General features: G+C 42.9%; 1 protein-coding gene and 1 long non-coding RNA gene across 7 annotated transcripts in view; one reads left to right on the top strand and one right to left on the bottom strand.

The window, feature by feature from the left end:
* Nucleotides 1-24,854, top strand: part of KIF13A (kinesin family member 13A) — a 268,080-nt gene that overhangs the window by 58,303 nt on the left and 184,923 nt on the right. The gene's annotated exons all lie outside the window — the stretch shown is intronic.
* On the bottom strand, nt 5,994-24,038 carry LOC130273845 (uncharacterized). The gene is made up of 4 exons (XR_008844140.1): nt 23,955-24,038; nt 23,786-23,842; nt 15,860-16,036; nt 5,994-6,624 (listed from the first exon to the last, which is right to left on the bottom strand). It is a non-coding gene; the product is annotated as an uncharacterized LOC130273845 (long non-coding RNA).

The following is a 24,854-nucleotide window of genomic DNA, read 5'->3' as shown; positions in this document are numbered from 1 at the left end:
TTATCCCCTATCCTTTGGATAGAGGATAAGATGTCTAGGGGTGGAGTACCTCTTTAAAGGGGTCGAATATGCATTGCTGTCGGTGGTAACGGCGCATGTCTAATCCTGAGTCAGTTGGCGTCTTCTGTTCATGAAATGTTCCCCAGGAAATTTCTCTGAGCAGACATTCCGTAGGTTCAGTGCACCCTAAAAAAGGTAATAACTCACTGAACAACCCACAGCTTCAATGTAATGTCACATGACCGTGTCGAGAGGGACTAAGAAGTGTACAGAATTGCAGGGGACACAGGAAGTATCAGTACATGTTTAGTAGGGGATCGGTATATTGAGTGGCTTACTCGTACTGTCAGCTTTTTCTGTGGCCCTGTCCTCTTTAGTGATGCAGCTCCATCCACATTCCCTGTATGTAACCATACGGCTCATGTTCATACATGTTGCCTATGGAGGAGCACTTAACCATTTACACCATTTGCTCAAATCCTGCAAATAAACACAATCCAGACAGACCCCTAAAAAGTCAGTGGGATCCGTCGGGATCCGTCTGTGTCCATTGTGCAATAGACCCTCCGGCTCAGTTTTTTGTGTCACAAACTGCATGTGTGGCGGAGCTTCCAAACGGAGCTCGGACACGGATGTGAACCTAGCCTTGGCTTTCTTCAGCCACAGGTTTTTTGTTGTAGATTGGAAAAAAAGTGTGTATTTGATAGAGCTGGGCGGTATGACCAAATATGTGTATCACAGTATTTTTGTAACTTATGGCAGTTCCACGGTATATAACGGTATTTCTTTCACCCCTACCCACCCCAAATCATATGACCCACAAGCGCTCTTCTGCTCCCCCCCCAAATCATGTTACCCGCCAGCGCTGTTCTCATTCCCCCCACCAAATCATGTTACCCGCCAGCGCTGTTCTGCTCCCCCCCCCCCCCCCAATTAATTATCAGCCCAGCGGGGTACTACTCACATATGTCACCCGCAAGGACTGCCCTCCTCCATTTTGTTAGAGGCCGCCGGCGCTGGAACTCACTGTACGCCAGTGGGTTGTTGCAAAACTACAACTCCCAGGAATGCTGGGAGTTGTAGTTTTGCAACAGCTGGAGGTCCGCAGGTTTGAGACCACTGCTGTACGCTGTATCCCTATGCGCGGGCTGCAAAAGATAAAGAAAATAAACTTTAACTTACCTACATCGGCCTCACGCTGGGGACTGGAACGTCGGACAGCTATCAGCCTAGCGTTGTCCCGGTCCGGCCAGTGATAGGTTAAACGCACTGTCATGTAAGAAGCCGGCCAGAGCTCGTTACATGACAGTGGGTTCAGCCCATCACTGGCCGGGGCGGGACATCGCTGCGGTCGGTGATAGGCTGACGGCTGTCCAAAGTTCCCATCCCAAGCGTAAGGCCGACGTAGGCAAGTTAAAGTTTATTTTCTTTATCTTTTGCAGCCCGGGCATAGGGATACAGCGTACAGCAGTGGTCTCAAACCTGCGGACCTCCAGCTGTTGCAAAACTACAACTCCCAGCATGCCCGGACAGCCGTTGGCTGTCCGGGCATGCTGGGAATTGTAGTTTTGCAACATCTGGAGGTCCGCAGGTTGGAGAACACTGGCGTACAGTGAGTTCCAGCGCTGGCGGCCCCCAACAAAGAGGAGGAGGGCAGTGCTTGAAGGTGACATATGTGAGTAGTTCCCCGCTGGGCTGATAATTAATTGGGGGGGGGAGCAGAACAGCGCTGGCGGGTAACATGATTTGGTGGGGGGAGCAGAACAGCGCTCGCAGGTAACTTGATTTGGTGTAGAGGGGGAGTATGACAGCGCTGGCGGGTCACGTATGATTAGTTCCCCGATGTGGGGACAGCGCTGCGCTGGGCTGATAATTCATTCATTCCCAAGGGGGAGGGGCCCAACCGGTATTGCGGTATGGGAAAAATTCATATGATATCGTGCAGCCCAAAAATTTCGGTGTTCGATATGAACCGGTATACCGCCCAGTTTTTTTTAAAATTACAAATCATGGTTCATCATGTGATTCATGTATTTCTAATCAGACTGTGAGGTAAAAACGTCCACATATGGTTGTTTTTTAACCAAGAGGTCTGTGGGGGGAGAAAAATGCCACAAAATGAATGTATCGCAATGTGCTGGCGTGTTTTTTGTGTTTTAACAGAAAAGCAGTGTCTGAATTTACCCTTCACCCGTTTTTTACACAATAGCAGCAATTTCAGATCAACATGTTACCTATTGTGAAGCATTATGGCATCTATCACGCTTTGCGTTGTAAAGCATGTAATCTGCCCCAAATGTGCAACAAAATCTGAGGCAGAAAAATTTCCTAACAATGGGTTAAATCACTTTTAATTTCTTTGGAACAGCTGAAATGGGATTACTTGCTGTAATTCGCAGCTCCTTTTATTGTCTTCATCAGATCTTTTTCTGCATGAGGCCTTCTTGTCCTTTGTTCTAGTGACTTTTCCGGTTTTATAGAGACCCTCAGTAAATCGCTGTGCATTATAAAACATGCAGAAATGTTCCTAATTGTAACAAAGTCCTTATGCAACAGTACGATCTATGGGCTGGGGTCAGGTTGCAGGAACGCTTGCTGTTGTGTGGATTACTGCCTTGTGCATTTCCTCTCAGACCTACCCTAAATAAATGAACACCAGACGTAGACACACGCCTTCTCACAGACATCTCACATAATAGTCATGTGTGCTGGAGATTCCTCTGGCCAATGTGGTATACACATCAGAGTTTAATAGTTGGATGGCTACTTCATTTGCTTAGAGTATGTTACCAGCACCTGAGAAGTCCAGCAGATAACTGTGAATTCCCTTAAAATAAGCCTGTTGGAGGACAGCCAAAATACCAGTGCACCAGACTGTAAAAATACACTGCTCAAAAAAAATAAAGGGAACACTTAACACAATGTAACTCACACTGTCCACCCAGGAAGCAACACTGATTGACAATTTCACATGCTGTTGTGCAAATGGAACAGACAACAGGTGGAAATTATAGGCAATTAGCAAGACACCCCCAATAAAGGAGTGATTCTGCAGGTGGTGACCACAGACGACTTCTCATGTCCTATGCTTCCTTGCTGATGCTGGCGTAGTGCTGGGCGATATACCGGTTAATACCGAATACTGTATTTTTTGGCTGTAAGATATGAATTTTTCTCATACCGCAATACCGGTCGGGACCCTCCCCCCCTTCGAATGAATTATCAGCCGCATTGGCTGTCCCCACATCGGGGAACTAATAAGTTACTCATGGGCACTGCTCTGCTTCTCTAACCCCCCCCCCAATTAATTATCAGCCCAGCGTTGCGCTGTCCCCCCCACATCGGGGAACTAATCATATGTGACCCACCGGCACTTTAAATGAATTAGTTGCGTGTGGCGGTGCTGGGAAGTATCAATATAGGACATCTGTACTGTGCCCAGGCTGCAAAAATAAACAAAATAAACTTTCACTCACTTTCCGTCGTTGCCCCAGTATCGGCCTCACGCTGCTTCGTGGGGACGGGAACGTCACAGAGCCGTCAGCGTATCACCAGCCGCAGCGATGTCCCACCTCGGCCGGTGATAGGCTGAGCGCACTGTCATGTAAGGAGCCGGCCGGCTCCTTACATGACCGTGTGCTCAGCCTATCACCGGCCGAGGCGGGACATCGCTGCGGCCGGTGATAGGCTGAGCGCCGTCCCCAGGAAGCAGCATGAAGATCGCATTTTTATTTATTGGAGGGGGAGGTGGATAGGGAAGCAGAGCAGCGCCCACGGGTCACTTATGATTAGTTCCCCAGCATTGGGGGGGTGGGGGTGAATACCGTTAAATACTGTGGAACTGCCATAACTTCCAAAAATACTGTGATATGCATTTTTGGTCATACCGCCCAGCTCTGTGCTGGCGTGGCTTTCATGGACTGGCCCGCCCGTTCCCCAGACCTGAATCCGATTAAGCACATCTGGGACATCATGTCTCGCTCCATCCACCAACAGACCACCACAGACTGTCCAGAGTTGGCAGATGCTTTAGTCCAGGTCTGGGAGGACATCCCTCAGGAGACCATCCGCCACCTCATCAGCAGCATGCCCAGGTGTTGTAGGGAGGTCATATGGGCACGTGGAGGCCACACACACTACTGAGCCTCATTTTGACTTGTTCTAAGGACATTACATGAAAGTTGGATCAGCCTGTAGTGTGGTTTTCCACTTTGATTTTGAGTGTGACTACATATCCAGACCTCCATGGGTTGATAAATTTGATTTCCATTGATCATTTTTGTGTGATTTTGTTGTCAGCACATTCAGCTATGTAAAGAGGAAAGTATTTCATATGATTAGTTCATTCATTCAGATCTAGGATGTGTTATCTTAGTGTTCCCTTTATTTTTTTGAGCAGTGTAAATCCCTAGCAGAGGCTTTGGAGCTGGCAATGGATGCATTGTATAGGGATGATTGTATTTAGGATATCCGTATACTCTGTAAGTCACCATCCACAGGGCAGAATCTCACACTTTGCAGCTGATGTTCCCTTGGGTTGTGATAACCACTTATCTCTTGTTTGCTTTACCCAGCATAATGCACTGCTCCCCGATTAGGCCATGTTCACACGTCGGAATTCTCTAGCCGTATTCCGCATTTGAATCTGACAAGGAGATTCCGCTGCAGCCTAGTCCCGTTGGATTTCCGGCATGGAAATTCTCTTTTCCATGTCCGCACAAAGAAAGAATACGTTCATTCTTTGTGCACAATCTGCACAGAACGCATAGCCGTATATGAGACAACACATTCCTGTGCGGTCCTAGCGCTGGCAGATTATAGTGTCTGGAATGTCCGCACGGAGATTCTCTGTGCAGAAATTCTGACGTGTGAACCTAGATAATAGTCATGATATTGGACAGGCCATTACCAACAATACCACAATTTTGTGTTCATGGAAATGTACCAGGTCTTGCTTTATGACTAGGTTAGTTCATCATGACTGTCTACATCAGTGTTTCCCAACCAGGGTGACTCCAGCTGTTGCAAAACTTTAAACACCTGGAGGCACCCTGGTTGGGAAACGCTAGTCTACATAAACTTCTACACTTAGCACCTTTTGTGGTGAACTGGGGGGGTTAAAAAAATTAACTGTACTAGGAACATTTCTAAGAACAGTTTCTTGTGAAATCGGCCATGTTGCAGCAGTTCTATTTGTGAAGAGGTTTTACAACACTAAAATAGCCACTGTTATTTAAACAAACTTTGCATAGCACAATAGTACAATCTAAGAAACGTTGTAATATATCTTATTAGACAAAAATAATTCCCTCTTGTTATCAAAGTTTTACCCTTTACCCCTCCGTCTTGCTGCTCAAATCTTAGCTTTGCCCTGTGTCTGCAATACAAGTCTATGGGGTGGGGAAGAGGAAGCTTCATCCACCAGATCTGGGAGAACTGCAAATTTGAAATGAAGCCTGCAAAGCAGAAATCTGCTGAAAAATAGCATATACAAGTTATATATATTGGCCAGAAATAGTGCTGTTCCTCATGTACACACACAGGACAGCTTATCCTGAAAAGTCACCAGAAATGACAGGTACGCCCTAAAATTGTATGGACATTACATTGTGATTTTTATTCTAAATTAAAGATTTTTCTCTACAAGTCAAGCCCATGTGCAGTTTTAAAGGGGTACTTCAACCCTAGACATCTTATCCCCTATCCAAAGGATAGGGGATAAGATGTCTGATCGCAATATAGCATGTGGCATCCACCTGTTTCTGCTCCGGAAGCGCTGGAGGGTCTGGTTCCCGACCACCGGAACGGAAGTCCGTGACGTCACAACTCTGCCCCCGTGTGACGTCACGCCCCGTCCCCTCAATGCAAGTCTATGGGAGGGGGCGTGACGTCCGTCACGCCCCCTCCCATAGACTTGCATTGAGGGGATGGGGCGTGACGTCACATAGGGGCGGAGTTGTGACGTCACGGACTTCCGTTGTGACGTCACGGACTTGGACGGGGATAAGATGTCTAGAGGTGGCGTACCCCTTTAAGATAATAGTAATAGAGAAATGTATCATTAGTCATGTGACATACAGCACATAGAATCTGGCCTCAGTATTGACTCTCCAACAGAATTATTCACTGCAGTTACAGAATTTTATCCACAGAAATATTTGGAGGTGACTTTCTAGCGATCCCATATAGCTGTGTGTTCCCAGTCATTTTTCTTGTAGCTTTCTACCTTGCAGCACTGATGTTGTATTAGCTAGTGGCATTGTGTGTGGTGTGTTGGAGCATGGTAGCTGTTAATTATTGTTGAACTTTGTATCTATTTACTTTTCGTGCTTTCAACTTCTATTTATATAGGGACAATATTTTACTACTTAACCTCATTACTATAGACAGGCAAATTAGTCCCTGTTACTGCAGATATTGTAGCCTATCCATCTTTTCTTGTAGAGTCCTGGTAATAGATCGTTCTTCGTTTGTCTTGCTTCACAGTCCGTGCAGATCTCTGTATTATAGCTAGTGCATGGTTCACACATAGCATTTTCTTGTCTTTTATTTAACATTTTTTCTCTGAAGAAGTCATCTGTTTCATGAATAAGATGTTATTGAAACCTCCTTCACATATACCATCTGAAATAAATACACATATTTTGTAAAACTTGCTGTGTTTAAAAGGTTGTCCCTTTAGCTGTATTTGTCCATATGGCTATCACATTTGTCCATATGGCTGTCCTGCCACTGACCCTATATTATAAGCCAGAACAGAGAGCTACTGAAAAACTCAACTCCCCCATAGTAGAGCTTAGTTCTACCATTTAAAAGGGGTACTCCGGTGAAAAACTTTTTTTTTTTTGTTTTTGTTTTTTAAATCAACTGGTGGCAGAAAGATAAACAGATTTGTAAATTACTTCTATTAAAAAATATTAATCCTTCCTGTACTTATTAGCTGCCGAATACTACAGTGGAAATTCTTTTCAGTTTGAAACACAAAACTGTCTGCTGAGTCACAAGCACAGTGCTCTCTGCTGACATCTCTGTCCATTTTAGGAACTGCCAGAGTAAAAGGAAATCCCCATAGCAAACATATGCTGTTCTGGGCAGTTCCTAAAATGGACAGAGATGTCAGCAGAGAGCACTGTGCGCGTGATGTCAGCAGACAGCTCTGTGTTTCAAAAAGAAAATAATTTCCGCTGTAGTATTCAGCAGCTAATAAGTACAGGAAGGATTAAGATTTTTTAATAGAAGTAATTTACAAATCTGTTTAACTTTCTGGCACCAGTTGATTTAAAAAAAAAAGTTTTTCACCGGAGTACCTCTTGAAGGGTATATTCACATGTGCGGATCTTTTGCAAATTTCCCGCAGCGGGTTTAGCTGTGGCACATTTTCCACAGCAGAAAATCTGCAACAGACCCAATAGAAGATCCATCTGTTTAAATGTTCACTAATAGTTATAACTACATTTCTTTTGCGGTATTGCTGCAGGTGAAGTTTGAGACCTATTTTTGTAAGGGTTGACAGCGAGACCTTAGAAGTCCATCTTTTGCGGATGCAGATGAGGAGATGGTTGCCCTTAGATGCCAGCAATGCCCCTGGCATTCTGAAATCTTGCATCTAGGCCTACAACAAGGATGACCTTTCCTGTTCTGTACAGCTCACTTTCCATCAGTCTCCTCATCATCACAGACAGAAGCACAGTGAAAGCTGACACCAGCAAATAGATAAGACAATAGATGATGTTCACAGCTCTGCCTCCCCTCCATGGGGAATGACCTCTGCAAAGGTCACAGAGCATGATCAAAAACTTTCCCCTTCATGTCAGTGGGACTACTCCTGTCTGTTGTTGCCTGTGTCCATTGGGCTTGCTGGGGAGCTTATCAATAAATTCTGTTACAAACAGACCAGGAAAGATGGCTGCCCCCATAATCATGTACAAAAGAAATGTAATCAGAAAAAAGAAACAGACTATGGGTAAATAAAATCTAGGTGATGCGTTCCCATTAAGAGTACGTTCACATGTGCAATATTTGCTGCAGATTTGATGCTGTGTTCAATTATTATATGTATTGATTTAACAGCATGAAATCTGCAGCGGATACGGTACACGTGAATGTACCTGTAAACTCCTCTTCCTCCTGCTTGAAAGAGCTGACCGGGAGAAACCAGTCACATGGAGAAGGGCTGAAGCTGTATCTAGGAATACATTCTTACTTCAGGGGAAGTGTAGGCTATGTTATTAGACCAATATCAAAGGGGGAAGGAATCATGATGGCAGACAACCCATAAATGGCACGTCATTGTTCTTTAATAATGGCCAATGCAATCATGTATCGTTGCTGTTCTCCATTAACCCCTTAAGGACGCAGGACGTAAATGTACGTCCTGGTGAGGTGGTACTTAACGCACCAGGACGTACATTTACGTCCTAAGCATAACCGCGGGCATCGGAGCGATGCCCGTGTCATGCGCGGCTGATCCCGGCTGCTGATCGCAGCCAGGGACCCGCCGGCAATGGCCGACGCCCGCGATCTCGCGGGCGTCTGCCATTAACCCCTCAGGTGCCGGGATCAATACAGATCCCGGCATCTGCGGCAGTTCGCGATTTAAATGAACGATCGGATCGCCCGCAGCGCTGCTGCAGGGATCCGATCATTCATAACGCCGCACGGAGGTCCCCTCTCCTTCCTCCGTGCGGCTCCCGGCGTCTCCTGCTCTGGTCTGTGATCGAGCAGACCAGAGCAGGAGATGACCGATAATACTGATCTGTTCTATGTCCTATACATAGAACAGATCAGTATTAGCAATCATGGTATTGCTATGAATAGTCCCCTATGGGGACTATTCAAGTGTGTAAAAAAATGTAAAGTTAAAGTAAAAAAAAAGTGAAAAATACCCTCCCCCAATAAAAAAGTAAAACGTCCGTTTTTTCCTATTTTACCCCCAAAAAGCGTAAAAAACTTTTTTATAGACATATTTGGTATCGCCGCATGCGTAAATGTCCGAACTATTAAAATAAAATGTTAATGATCCCGTACGGTGAACGGCGTGAACGAAAAAAAATAAAAAAAGTCCAAAATTCCTACTTTTTAAATACATTTTATTAAAAAAAAAATAAAAAATATAATAAAAGTTTTTTATATGCAAATGTGGTATCAAACAAAAGTACAGATCATGGCGCAAAAAATGAGCCCCCATACCGCCACTTATACGGAAAAATAAAAAAGTTAGAGGTCATCAAAATAAAGGGATTATAAACGTACTAATTTGGTTAAAAAGTTTGTGATTTTTTTTAAGCGCAACAATAATATAAAAGTATATAATAATGGGTATCATTTTAATCGTATTGACCCTCAGAATAAAGAACACACGTCATTTTTACCATAAATTGTACGGCGTGAAAACAAAACCTTCCAAAATTAGCAAAATTGCGTTTTTCGTTTTAATTTCCCCACAAAAATAGTGTTTTTTGGTTGCGCCATACATTTCATGATATAATGAGTGATGTCATTACAAAGGACAACTGGTCGCGCAAAAAACAAGCCCTCATACTAGTCTGTGGATGAAAATATAAAAGAGTTATGATTTTTAGAAGGCGAGGAGGAAAAAATGAAAACGTAAAAATTAAATTGTCTGAGTCCTTAAGGCCAAAATGGGCTGAGTCCTTAAGGGGTTAAAGGGGTTATCCACCATAAGGTGATTTTAGTATGTACCTGGCAGACAGTAATGGACATGCTTAGGAAGGATCTGCGCTTGTCTTGGGGCTAAATGGCTATGTTGTGAGATTACCATAACACTGTGGCTAGCTTTTTGTGAACTAGTATTTCCTGTTTGACTTTTCTTTTTTTGACTACAAATCCCACAATTCAATTTTCCTCTCTCCTACATATCAGCCACCCCACCCATTTTAACATAAATGAGCTGCATCCATTCAAAAGACCTGTGGTTTTCAGTCAGGGTGCCTACAGCTGTTGCATTAGTTGCAGATTGATCCCTCCACCCATTGAAGCAGACAGGTTCCCTGTCATCAGCTGACTAGTGAGTCAGGTCTCGGCCGCATTGCAACCCGGGAAAAATCTGAGACAGCAGTAATTTTGTATGCTGGTAAAAATAAATATTGGGGTGAAAATCACAGAAGAATTGGGAGAAAACCGTCACACACAGGTACAGACACTATATTATGAACTACACTAACTTTACAGCCTTCTGTAGCATAGTCAAATAAAAATAAATCTGGAATACCCCTTTAACTTCAATGACAAAAACCACAAGCCAGTAAAACCACATGTGAAAACTGTGATGCCAACTTTGTATGCTGTACCATGATGTGGTTTTCTCTAGACGTTGTTTATTTCCCAAAGTGTTTGAAGTGAAATGTGCAGGTATGTCATAAGAATGCTATTATTTACTTTTTTGCCACAATATGACAGGTGGGGGTCTTGCCTGTGGAACCCCCACTGATTCTGAGCACCACAGTGAGTGTCCACAACCTTCTGTGCCACATGTACTTGATATGTAACATCCTGTGGCCCTCATAAATCCTCTAGAAAATGTGTAGCATTTCTGGATCCTGAGAACTGGGTTAAGTATCTGTTATATACATATGCTTAATCTGTTAATCTCGTTCACCTGCTTTGTATACTTTCACTGTACAGCATGCTGGTAGCTTGTATACAATGAGCTGCCTCAAAAACCTACATGGATTAGAACTGAAAACAACTGAATATTTGTCAGTAAGAAGGCAGATTTCCGAGAAGCTCTTGTAAATACTGCTTTACTTCTTTATTGCTGTTAAAGGAGTACTCCGGAGCTAACCTTTTATGGGAGAATTGGAGCATGAGGCAAAGTTATATAACATTCTAATACACTCACGTTTTCCATATGGTCTTCTTCCCGGTCTTCTCCTCGCTTTTCTCTCCGGCCGGAAGCTGGGTCTTCTGATGACGCTCGACCTGTATTTCTTCTTGATCAGCCGCCATCTTCGCCCGGTGACTCATCGCTCCCATGAGTCACTGCGGGCTGCGCCGGCCTCCCCGCCCGGAGTCGGCTACTCTCCAAAGTTAATTTATTCTGCGCATGCGCAGTACTCTGCGCATGCGTAGCTCCTATCGCTGCCTACGTTAGCCCTACGCTATTTGCGTAGTGCTGCAGCATTCTTGTGACACCGCTAGTGCAGTGTTTCCCAACCAGGGTGCCTCCAGCTGTTGCGAAACTACAACTCCTAGCATGCCCGGACAGCCGAAGGCTGTCCGGGCATGCTGGGAGTTGTAGTTTTGCAACAGCTGGAGGCAACCTGGTTGGGAAACACTGCGCTAGTGGGCACATGGATCAGTGGGCTAGTGGGCACATGAATGGGTGAATCAGTGGGCTAGTGGGCACATGGAGAGGGCTGATGAGCTGGGAGGGGGAGTATGGGAGGAGATAACCACAAGGGAAGGAGCTGTGGGCGTCACTCTTTATTATAATTTCCTGGGGGGGAAGAGCAGCAGCTAACAGGAAGCTGGCGCAGGGAGTCATGGGAAATGTAGTCTTTATGACATGGCAGCTTACTGCTACAGGTGGCAATTAAAAGAGAATGGCTGGGCCAAATATGACAAATGATGTATCGTTGGAAAGGTCTTTGAAAGAGCTATCAGATGAGGTAAACTTTTTTTTTAAGTACCAGCGCTCCGGAGTACTCCTGTAATCCAGGCCTGTCATAAATGCAGAGGGCTTCTTGTTAGGAACATATAGCCGTCCCTTTCTGCAGACACTGATAACACCATATGGGTGGCTCTCAGCTCTCCTCAGTTTGTTTTGTCCTTTGTTTTAACACACCAGCCATATTTTATTTACATTCTGGAACCTGAGACTTAAACTCAGTGCTCTCATAGGACACAATAATGTAAATGGACATTATAGATTACTGCAAACCACTATGGGTATATATGCCATATGGCGTGTCTCATCAGTTGTCACCAGGAGGTCACACGTACTGACTGCTCACTGTTTGCATTTGTTTCCATACTTGTGACTTCGTTTCATTTGTTTCTTAAAATAGTGTCACTAATGTGAAAATATTATTGTGGAGTTATAAAGCATTTCCCTTTAAACTGCTTGCAGCCCCTATTTACTAAGGTTCTATAACTATAAGACAGTCACTAATGCCGGACATACATTCATTTTGGATGACTGCAATGTCTCTCTCTTGAATCACTCATAAACCTACATACTTGGCTGATATCACTTCATTTCTGGGGAACAAATGATCTAATTTGATGAAATCTTATAATACCTGGTCAACAATTTCCTTCACAGCAAATGTCATTGCTACTTAACAGGGAATATAGTCAGGGCTCAAGTCCTTCAGGAACTCATGGGAACGGAGTTCCTGCACTTTTTCCACAGCAGGAACACAGTTCCCTTTAGCAGGAGTCCTGCAGGACCAGCCCTTAAAGGGGTACTCTGCCCCTAGACATCTTATCCCGGGGGTCCTGCTGCTGAGGACCCCATCATTCTTGACTGTGGCACCCCAGACATCCGGTGCACAGAGTGAACTTCGCTCCGTGCCGAATGACTGGCGAAGGGGGGCCGTGATGTCATGGCCATGCCCTCTCAATGCAAGTCTATGGGAGTGGGCGTGGCGGCCATCATGCCCATTGAAGGGCTGTGGCGTTGAGGGGCTGTGGCCGTGACATCACGAGCCTACGGCGCTGCACCCAACGCTCTAAATGAATGCCGGGTGCAGCAGGAAGAACGCGGGGGTGGATAGGGGATATGCTGTCTAGGGGCGGAGTACCCCTTTAAGTGGAAATCTTGGGTGAGTTCCCACATTTTTTTTCCCAGGACTTGACCCCTGAATATAGTAAGGTCATGTTAAAACTTTAACCAATCTGCAGTTAGCATGTTATAGAGCAGGATTTGCAGATTGGTGTAAAGTTCCAGTATAACTTGTTTTTTTATTTTTATTTTTTTAGATCTGTTTATTCTTGGTTTAAGTTAGTGGGCAGCCCTACCAAGTGATTGACAACCTTCACTGGATTAAGGTGCATATAAAATAGCTGTCATTATAAAAATGAAGGTTTACAAACAAAGCTACAAAATTTAACCCCTAAGCAACTCAGCCTATTTAAGCCTGAAGGACAACAAATTATTGATCTAACCAATCAATTCATGGAATTTATCAAGTAGATTGGAGCTCTGCTGGTGTAGACTACTTGAGGCAGACTGTATCAACAGCTTTTACCATTGCAGACACTAAAGGCCTCCAGCTGCCATGGTAACCAATTGGCACCCCACTAATATTTTGCAGGGGTGCACCCAACAGGTGCAGCTCGTGTTAATCCACTTCTTAGATGCTATAATCTCTATTGATTGTGGAACTTAAGTAGTTAAATTACTGCCATCAGCATGATGACTGATATTGATCATTGATGGTGAGTGCTGACTGCTGATAGCAGCCATCACTCACTATCTATGAAGCAAGTTTTTCGTACATTATGCAGTTATAAAAGCAGCCTTGATGAAAGTGTATGCTAATAGGTCATTAATGAGTTAAAGGGTTGTCTGGATAAAAACAAAAAATGTGTCCCATGGCTGTGGGTGGTGTAAAAATAATAAGCATGCTATACTTACCTTCTCTGGTTCCCCACAGCTTTTGCACCAGTTCTCCAAGTCCTCTTATTGTCTCCATTTCTTCTGGGTCCATCTTTCATCCTAACCTCACTGGAACACTCAACCAATCATTTGGCTAATTGCAAATTTTTCCCTGCATTCATTTTTAGCAGATTTACTTTTAGAAATCCCTGTATAGGTCAACTTAATTGGATATTCAGTTGTTCCTTGGAAATATAGTTTTACTCCTCCCATTATGTTATTGTAGCATCAATAACTATGATAAAATAGCTTTCTTAGTCTCTGTGTTGTATTGGATCAAAAGGCAGTGACGCGTGCCCTCCCACTAGTAACGTCTGACCATCAGCAATGTGTCTGCTTAACAGCTGTTATGAAACTTCAGTCTGCCAGTCTTTGCTAGGGGCAAAGTCTGCTCTTTGTTATAGATTTAGTATCAAATGTCTCCATTTTTAAGGCTCTTGTTGTTATGAATTTTATGTTTTTCAAACTTACAACTTTTCCTTTCTGAAATGGCTCTTACATGTCTGAAATTAAAACATGTTCTGGTGAAGTGGGCATTATCTCGATTATGTGAAGTAGTTTATAGTCATAAGGCTATGTTCACACGGCGGAAATTATGCAATTTATGGGATTCCGCCACAGGTCTTTAAAGGGGTACTCCGCTGCTCAGCGCTTGGAACAAACTATCCCGAACACTGGAGCCGGCACTGGGAGCTCGTGATGTAATAGCCCTGCCCCCTCATAATGTCACACCCCGCCCCCTCATTGCAAGTTTATGGGAGGCGGCGTGACAGCCGTCACGCCCCTCCCATAGACTTGCATTGAGGGTGTGTGACATCATGAGGGGTCGGGGCTATGACGTCACACGCTCTCAGCGTCAGCTCCAGCGTTCGGAACAGTTTGTTCCAAACGCTGAGCAGCGAAGTACCCCTTTAAGTTTTGTGAAATGCAGAATTCCATTGTAGTTAATAGGCAGTAAATTTTGGAGGAATTCTGCACGGAATAGTTCATATTTGAAGGTCCGACTGGTCTTGCATGGCCTGCACATTTTGAATTAAGCCATTATATTATACCATTTAATGAAGAAATTACTATTCATGGTTTTGCCATTGTGTATAGTTATCCCCGAATAACTAGATGATGATCGCTGGGAAAGGGGGGTGACTGCTGTGGTATACTTATGTCTCTAAACTTATTGAGACGAATATAAAGGTGAGGATTTTGTCAGTGTCCTCCCAGTGGAGGTAAGGACATGGGACAACCTCTTTTAATAGTTTTTTTATATAATTTTTTTTAGTAAAGTCAAATAGTTTTATGACCCATTTAGTATGAGGCTATTACATTGCAGACATATTTATGTTGTAGGTGACCACCATGTTGCCTGCATGGACTGCAAAACACTGCCGTTAAGCCCCCTCTCATAGACTTGTATTGAGGGGGTGGGCCGTGATGCCACAAGGGGGCGGAGCCATGATGTCACGATGCTCCAGCCCCTTTATCGCCCGTCATTATGCACAGAGCGAGTTTGCTCTGTGCAGTGATGACAGCCGGATGCCACAGCCGAGATCAAGGGGGTCCACAGCGGCTGGGCCCCTGCGATCAGATATCTTATCCCCTATCCTTTGGATAGAGGATAAGATGTCTAGGGGCGGAGTACCCCTTTAAGGTGTTACTGTCATTTATATAAACTTTTGACATGTCATCCAGCTTGCACCAGGTCTCTAAGACCTGAGAGTTTATTACCAGGTGAATCCTCACTGATCTGACTGATATGCTCTATAGACTATAATTGAATAACTATTTAAAGGGTTCACTTAATTATGTCCCTCCCTTACCCCACCCCCAGAGTTTCTGACCATCTCAGAGGTTCATGGTGGTCTTCACCCCAGGCAGCTCTCTCATCACAACAATGGGGAGCTGCCTGGGAACTTGTACTGGAAATAACCTCCTGCACACCTAACATGGAAACTTAAAATATTCACTAAATCCAATGTTACATATATTATGTCAGCGCTGAAGAGTGGGTGGAAGGATTTCGTTGTAATAGGATGACCTATTATCTGTACTATAAAACAGCCACCACTTTTTAGCTCACTCTGGAACAGTCAACATAGGCTAACACATCTGGTAAATCTATATCCCCCATCCTGTGCTTCTCTTGTATGAAGGAAGTATACAATGCTACAGTCTTCTGTTCCTTCCTCATACTGTGTTTGTGTTGCAATGTTACAGATCAGACGCCTTGTGAAAACTTACATTCCTCAAATTTGTCTTCTGTATTTATCATATGTTTCCCTGTCTTGTTTCCATATGATTTTTATGGATCTGATCTTCATACTTGCGTAATTTCTTATATCTCGGGCTCCAGTTGATCTTTGATGGTCAACATAGCAGAACAGATAATGATGGATCATAACAAATCTATCACGGTACCTGCGAAAACAGTCACAAAACTAATTTGAGCAGAGCTTCATTTTATTAGCACATGGCACTACCGTATACTTATTTGAACAGTTAGGAACTTGTTTTTTGTGCATTGAGTTCTTATGGAGGAGGTTTAGTGCATCTTATGTGTTACCGTTGCTCACAGCGTTATTTGCTGCATCTACAAGTGTGTGTAGCATCTCCTCCACCTTCATCTGGTTGACGGTTCTCGCTTTGAACTGACTAGTGCAGTGGCTCAGTGGTTAGGTGCACTGCTTCCATCTGTAGTTGTGATTTCCCCATCAGAGGAATCACTGGATGAAGTTATTATGTTGTCTCTGTATTCAGTCCCCTACTGCACTCTATTCATTTATATACTGAGAATGTAGTTTTCTAATGTAAAAGAGAGAAGCAGCATCAATTAGAGCTGGGCGGTATGACCAAATATGTGTATCACGGTATTTTTGCAACTTATGGTGGTTCCACAGTATATAACGGTATTTCTTTCACACCCCCCCTAAATCATGTGACCCGCGAGCGCTGTTCTGCTCCCCCCCCACCAAATCATGTTACCCGCCAGCGCTGTTCTGCTCCCCCCCAATTAATGATCAGCCCAGCGGGGTACTACTCACATGTGTCACCCGCAAGCACTGCCCTCCTCCTCTTTGTTAGGGGCCGCTGGCGATGGAACTCTATACTGTACGCCAGTGGTCTCAAACCTGCAGACCTCCAGCTGTTGCAAAACTACAACTCCGGGCATGCTGGGAGTTGTAATTTTGCAACAGCTGGAGGTCCGCAGGTTTGAGACCACTGCTGTACGCTGTATTCCTATGCCCGGGATGCAAAAGATAAAGAAAATAAACTTTAACTTACCTACGTCGGCCTCACGCTGTTCCTTGGGACTGGAACGTCGGACAGCCGTCAGCCTATCACCAGCCGGAGCGTTGTCCTGCCCGGCCAGTGATAGGTTAAACGCACTGTCATGTAAGAAGCCGGCCAGAGCTCCTTACATGACAGTGGGCACAGCCTATCACTGGCCGGGGCGGGACATCGCTCCGGCCGGTGACAGGCTGACAGCTGTCCGAAGTTCCCATCCCAAGCGTAAAGCCGACGTAGTAAGTTAAAGTTTATTTTCTTTATCTTTTGCATCCCGGGCATAGGGATACAGCGTACAGCAGTGGTCTCAAACCTGCGGACCTCCAGCTATTGCAAAACTACAACTCCCAGCATGCACGGACAGCCTTTGTAGTTTTGCAACAGCTGGAGGTCCGCAGGTTGGAGACCACTGGCGTACAGTATAGAGTTCCATCGCCAGCGGCCCCCAACAAAGAGGAGAAGGCAGTGCTTGCGGGTGACATGTGTGAGTAGTACCCCGCTGGGCTGATAATTGGGGGGGGGGGGGCAGAACAGCGCTGGCGGGTCACATATGATTAGTTACCCGATGTGGCGACAGCGCTGCGCTTGGTTGATAATTCATTCCCAAGGGGGTGGGGCCCAACCGGTATTGCGGTATGGAAAAAATTAATATCGTGCAGCCCACAAATTTTAGTATTCGGTATGAACCGGTATACCGCCCAGCCCTAGCATCAATGAATAATTTCAAGAATTTACAAATATTGCAGACTGCTCACATAATGAAGAGCATGCTCCCCCAACCCATAATAGGGTAACATTTTTATTTATTTGCAACGAGTCTTGTTACAAACACCTTTTGAGTTCCCTAAATATTTTTGACCTTTTTATTTTTTAGTGCTTCAAGCATTTTAGCTAGTGGGATGTAATTTACAAATCTAATATTAGAAAAGTCAATTAAGCTTTTAGCCATGAATACAACCAAATGTAAACTAATGCTTGCTGTAATGCATATTGATCTGTCTCCATGCAAATCTGCCTTTGTGGCTTTACATTTCACTGCAGGTATACTCATCCTTTTGTTTTCTCACTATTATTGTCCTTGTAAATTAATGATTACATTAGTATTTACAATAGTATTGCATAATTCCTAAAGATATTTATTTTGTTTAAAGGGATTATGTTTTGTGTACTAAGCAAAGAAGAAGCGTCTATGTTTGCTCTTGTAACTCACCCCACCCCATTTTTGTGAGTTATGATTTCAAGTACTATATAGGGCAGGTTCACATCTTTAAAAAGTAGCCTTTATTTTGGGTATATGTCCTCATACTAGATGAATTATACTACAGTGTACCTCCTTACAGATCCCTAGGTTCATATTCATATCACTTCATATGATGTGTATATATATATAATATATATTAAATAGTACATATATATATTAGTGTGTGTGTGTGTATATATATATATATATATATATATATATATATATATATATATATACTGACGAGTCCTGCAGCAGCATCAGCTTGTCCACGAGTCATGGACAAGAGATGGCTGATGGACAAATCTGCAGATGGGAATAACAATCTGCTGTGTTCGCTGCCGGCCGGTCACTTTGCCTGGGGGATCGTGCGGCTGCAGGGAGCGAGGGTACATGAATTTACAGCATCAGTGTTAGGAGCCACTGAGGATCGCAACACAAGACCAGGAGTTTATAAACTTTTATGGAGCTATACTTCAAGGGACACCATTATATTTTTCTTTAAATATATATATACTTTGTTACTATTTAGTTTTTTTCTTTTTCTTCTCTGAGGTGGCAAAGTTCGGCACAGGGGGAAAACAGCTGATGGGATGTGGGGTATTATGGAGCTATGGGCAGTGCAGGACTTTACAAGATATGTGACTTTGACTTCTGTAATATGCTGACAGCCAGGGGTGTCACTAGATTAAAACATTTGCGGCCTGTTCCCGAAATAAAAAGAGTGAGTCCATATACTAAAACTATCTGTCCGGGCATGCTGGGAGTTGTAGTTTTGAAACATCTGCTTGGGAAACACTGCCATACATTCAGCAATCTTGGCCTGTCACGTACATCATGGAAGGTTTTCCCGACCTATGACGTACATGTACATCATGCAGATAATGGTCGCCACTGAACGTGTAGCGCTGTGCCTGGTAAGATGGTGGCTGATAGTCAGCCATCTTGCCTCAAGACAAGTGCAAAAAAAGACAAAACAAACTTTCACTTACCTCCATATGTTGCCACGGAGCTCCGCAACAGCTGATCGGTCGGCCGGGCTGTTTACTTCCTACTTCCTTTAGCCCGATACGTCACTTGGCACTTTAGCCTATCACCGGCCGAGGCGGGACATCGCTGCGGCCCGTGATAGGCTGAAGCGCCGTGTGACGTACCGGGCTAAAGGAAGTAAACAGCCCGGCCGACCGATAAGCTGTTGCGGAGCTTCGTGGCAACATATGGAGGTAAGTGAAAGTTTTTTTTGCAGCCCGGGCAGGACGGAATAGAAAAAGTCTGCGCTGGTCATCGCCTTTAAAGTATTGGTACTCGGTTTAAAAAAAAATAAAAATGGTATCAGGAAATCCCTATATACTAGATATATTTGGCATGACTATCTCTCTTACAAGTAGAGAATTTAAAATTCAGAAAAAAAATGCAAAAAAAATACTGCATGTATAAACAAAATGTACTATTAATATAAAGAATATGTCACAAAAAAAACAATCTCATGCAAAAAAACAAAACGGTCAATTATAGTTTTCACAAAGGCATAAAATCTAGTTTATACAAAGGCGTTCAGTAAGTATTCTAGTTTGTACGAAGGTGTTCAGTAAATATTCTAGTTTGTACGAAGGCATTCAGTAAAAAGTGGTTTTAACTAGGGAAAACTAGTTTTAACTAAAAACTAGTTTTACGTATAACATATTGTGAGAAGGTGAAAGGAATCGTGGTGGATGGGCGATATGTGTCATCAAGGCTCCTGGCTTTGGTGAAGTAAGAGCCGGTATTCATTCAGTGTCTGTGCTGCGATGCATGCTGACACTATAGCCGTAGTATGGCTGGAAGCCAATCCGGGATGGCTCTTACTGGGAATGACCAAGTGCAAAAAATCATAACTCTTTTATATCTTCATCCACAGACTAGTATGAGGGCTTGTGTTAGCGTGACCAGTTGTCCGTTGTAATACCATCACTCACTTTACCATAAAATGTATGGCGCAAAAAAAAAAAAAAAATACTATTTGTGTGGGGAAATTAAAAAGAAAACCGCAATTTTGCTAATTTTGGAAGGTTTCGTTTTCACACCGTACAATATACGGTAAAAATGTCATGTGTTCTTTATTCTTTGGGTCAATACGATAAAAATTATACCAATGATAATATACTTTTCTATTACTGTTGCGCTTAAAAAAAAAATCACAAACTGTTTAACCAAATTAGTATGTTTAAAATTCCCCTATTTTGAAGACCTATAACTTTTTTTCATTTTTCGGTATAAGCGGCGGTTGGAGGGCTCATTTTTTGTGCCGTGATCTGTACTTTTTATTGATACCATATTTGCTTATATAAAACTTTTAAAACTTTTTTTATTAATTTTTTGGGGAATAAAATGTTATAAAAAAGCAGCTATTTAGTTTTTTTTTTTTTTTTACGTTCACGCCGTTCACCTTACGGTATCATGAATATTTTATTTTAATAGTTGGGATGTTTACGCACGCGGCAATACCAAATATGTATATCCATTTTTTTTTTTACACTTTTTGGGGCTGAAATAGGGAAAATGGGACAACTTACGTTTTTATTGGGGGAGGGGGTTTTTCACATTTTTTTTACTTTTCATTTTTTTACTTAGATTTTTACACTTTAATAGTCCCCATAGGGGACTATTTATAGCAATCATTCGATTGCTAATACTGTTCAGTGCTATTTATAGGACATAGCACTGATCAGCATTATCGGTCATCTTCTGCTCTGGTCTGCTTGATCGCAGACCAGAGCAGAAGACCCCGGGAGACTGCCGTAGCAAGGTGAGGGGACCTCCGGCCGCCATGCTGGATGATCAGATCGCCGTGGCAGCGCTGCGGGTGTAACGAAGCGTCACATGGCGCTCAGCCTATCGCTGGCCGCCGCGATGTTCAGCCTCGGCCGGCGATAGGCTGAGCGCCATGTGACGCTTTGTTACACCCGGAAGTATGAAGAGGATGGACCGGAGGACCGATCAGCTGTAGTGGCGCTCCGCGGGAACCCAGGGAGGTGAGTGATGGTTTATTTTGCAGCCCGGGCAGGACGGAGCAGGAATACTCTGCACTAGAGTACTCCTTTAAAGACTGTTTGCTGTGTGACAAGTGTGAATAAAACACTGAACTTTGATTTGGAAAATACTGCTTCCTTGCCGCTATACTGCAACTGCACCTATTTGCAAGAGCGAGTCATCGCAATATATATATCTATATATATATATATCTATATATATATATATATATATATATATATATATATATATATAAATATAAATAAGGGAAGAGCAGCACACCAGTAGATTCTAACACAGTGATGCAGTCGTCTTTAATTGTAGATTCAAATAAAGGCAACTGCAGCACTCCAGAGTGGCAAAAAAAAGTAGTGTAGGTTTAATCCAGCAATACAAAGGTACAATGTTTCTGTGGTCTCACGCCACCATTTTCAAGCGGTACTTATAGCAAATCTTTCACCAGTTTTGCGGTAGGGGAGAGTTGTTCTCAGTCATGCACTTTGCATGACCAAAAAAACACCATTTTAATGTCCTGCCCCCAGCTGCTGAACAGTCGGGAGAGGGGGGCTCCCCCCCCCACGCTATCAGTAATGGGAGTACCGCTAGCACTGCCTCTACTGTCCAGTCAGAAAACCGCTAGCGCTGTTAATCCTCATAGAGCAATGGAGAAGAACCTACCTCTCTGACTGTTCAGCAGCTGTGACTGGTATAGTATGTTGTTCCCTCAAAGCCATATACCCTCTCAATTTTCTGGTGACTATTTAGGGCAAAACGGATGACAGACTTGTTTAACCCAAAGTAACCATGGTCATTGAAAATGAATTTGCCTGAAGTCACAATACTAGAAACATCCACAATGAATAGTAAGGTTTCTTGTCAGGTAAGATCAGTTACTTTACAGCAGGTAAAGCAAATAGTTTAATGTGGAATAAGGCCAACCAGTCAACTCCTCTAAGAACTGTAAACTCAATTGCCTACCCTACAGTAAGAATCATCTTGGTGCTGGTATCCAAAAGGGACAAAGTTTATGGACCTATGCACACTAGGAAATAAGCATCAGAAATAGAAGTCCTGTTGACTAATGAGCTTTTCTGAGGGGATTCCTCCAAAAGAATAAACATAATCATTTTTTGGTGGAATCTGGACCGGTGTCGGAAGTTTCATTTAAGAACTTCTGTAGTGTCCATTGAGCAGCCAGCAAAATCCTTTTGAGATCCATAGGATTGTGCTTCAAGTGAATTCCACTTAGAGTTTTGTCTTGGAAGGGTAGGGTCACACGTGCCGTATGTTGCTGCATATTTTCCTACACATTAAAGTCAATGGGTAGTCAAATACGCAGTTAATTTTACTACTCGTTGATTCAATGGGGAGGAAAATACGCAACAAAATATGGCACATGTGACCGTACCCAGAGTCCTTAGGCTCCCCCATCCATGGAATATTTGCATCATACTCATTACTTTCATTTGGCTCTGTGCACATGGTTATACCATGGCTTTGTATGAGGCTTGTACAATGTATAGCTCATGCATGAAGCCATAGCCTTTCCTCTGATCTGTGTCTGTAGGTTATTGCAGGAAATCATTCATTTTCTTTTTGACCCTTCTGATAGCACAGTTTTTCCTCTTGTCATAGATGTGTCCTGTTTTCTATAGAGTCATTGTTCTTTGTCCTATTATTTAACACACGCCACCTTCTAGATGATGCAGAGTGGCACTTTCTGCCGGCTGATGCCAGGATGTTGTTACATTTCATGCCTTCTTACACTTTGCTTTTAAAGTTAAGTTTAGAAGTATGTAGCCCTGATGACATTGTAGGTGTCACTGCTTTGTTCTGCTTTAATGATAGGGATCAGTTTGTTCACCGCCACATCTTATTATTATTGACAGTTTTGTAGACTTTCAAACATGACTGCATTGTGCAACTTGAGTAAACACAACCGCATGTCTGGTCTATAAATATTATACTAGCAGTTCAACGCCTCTGATCTTTTATTGCCTGAAGATATTGTAGCGGTAGATCTTTCATGTTGAGTCAGTACAACCTTCAAACTAGGGAGATTTTTCATATATATCCCTATGGCGTGCACTTACATAATTATTTATTAATTCTGGCTAGGTTTGTTTTGCTATCCTGCCATCACTGACATTTATGGTATATCTGCCATATACCCCCTAATGTTTTTCAATGGAATATACTTTTTGTTGAAAGGAAATTTTACTGTTACATATCATATACTTCTTATCACCTATGCATACCAAAATTGTTAGCCAAGCACAGAAGCTGTATGTTTACACACCAATGGTAATGCACAGCTGACAGAAATAAAAAATATTACAAATCATTATTAAGAAACATATATCAAAAAGATAAAAGCATTGAATGATAAAAATAGAGGCACTAAGCACATGGAATAAACACATGGTAAAGACAATAGCATTGGTGGCTTGAGGGAAAAAAAACAAACAAAGCAAAAGCAGGACACAATAAAGTACAAGGGTAAAGAGATAAATACTGCACAAATAGCAAAAATACCAAATATATATATATATATATATATATATATATATATATATGTGTGTATGTATGTATACAAAAGGAAATATGTAAACCAAATGCCCATGTGCACTTACCCCATCGTACGTTTTGCTATAGAGTGCTTCATCAGGGGGTGTGGCTAACTCTGATCACTAGGCCAGTATAAAAAGAAAGAAAAGCCAATCAATATGGAGATAATGAAGATAGACACAGTTGATACCCAATAGAAGTTCACACCCATAATGCATTAATGATGCCCTGCACCTGATAGAAATGACCATACATGACAGAATCCACAAGCACGCCTGGAAAAGACAGAATTGCTGTGGGTGGAAGTATGTGTTGTCATGTGAGCAAGATCAAATCATGTGATGCACGTCATAGGTCAAATGAGCACATGTGACACAGGAGAAAACAAAAAAAACGTCAACAGTGTATGAATGTGTGAAGAGTAGTGTATATACTCATGAGTGACTGGACAATCAATCAAGCTTGCGGATGCTGTCATGTATGGTAATTTCTATCAAGTGCAGGGTATCGTTAAGGCATTACAAGTGTGCACTTCTATTGGGTATTACCTGTGTCTATCTTAGTTATCTCCATATTAATTGGCTGTTCTTTCTATTTATACTGGCCTAGTAATCAGTTAGCCACGCCCCCTGACAAAGCGCTCTATAGCGAAACGTACATTGGGCTAAGTGCACATGGGTATCCTATTTCTTTTTGCTCCTGGCTTTGTATTATTTATATGCAGGCTTTATATCTATATATGTATAAGGCTGGCATTTTTTCTGCACTATTTGTGCAGTATTTATCTCTTTTCCCTTGTACTTTACTGTGTCCTGCTCTTGCTTTGTTTGTTATTTTCCCTCACACCACCAATGCTATTGTCTTTACCATGTGTTCATTCCAGTGATGTGCTTAATGCTTTTTATCATACAACGTTTTTATCTTTTTGATATGATTTGTAATATTTTTCTATTTCTGCCTGCTGTGCATTCTTTGGTGTGATGTCTTGTACCCTCTTACATCCATGGTGATGTATAAAGCCACTATCTGGACATTATTCTAGTCTTTTCGTGTAGTCTTGTGCTGGGATCAGGAAATTCTCAATAAGCAGAGAATTAGCACTCGCAGGGTCTCATCTGTCAGCAGCTGTTCTCC

This window comes from Hyla sarda, chromosome 5, assembly GCF_029499605.1.
Source record: "Hyla sarda isolate aHylSar1 chromosome 5, aHylSar1.hap1, whole genome shotgun sequence".
Classification (NCBI taxonomy): Eukaryota; Metazoa; Chordata; class Amphibia; order Anura; family Hylidae; genus Hyla; species Hyla sarda.
The sequence above is the reverse complement of the archived record's forward strand: the minus strand, read 5'-3'. Positions and strand labels throughout refer to the sequence as shown.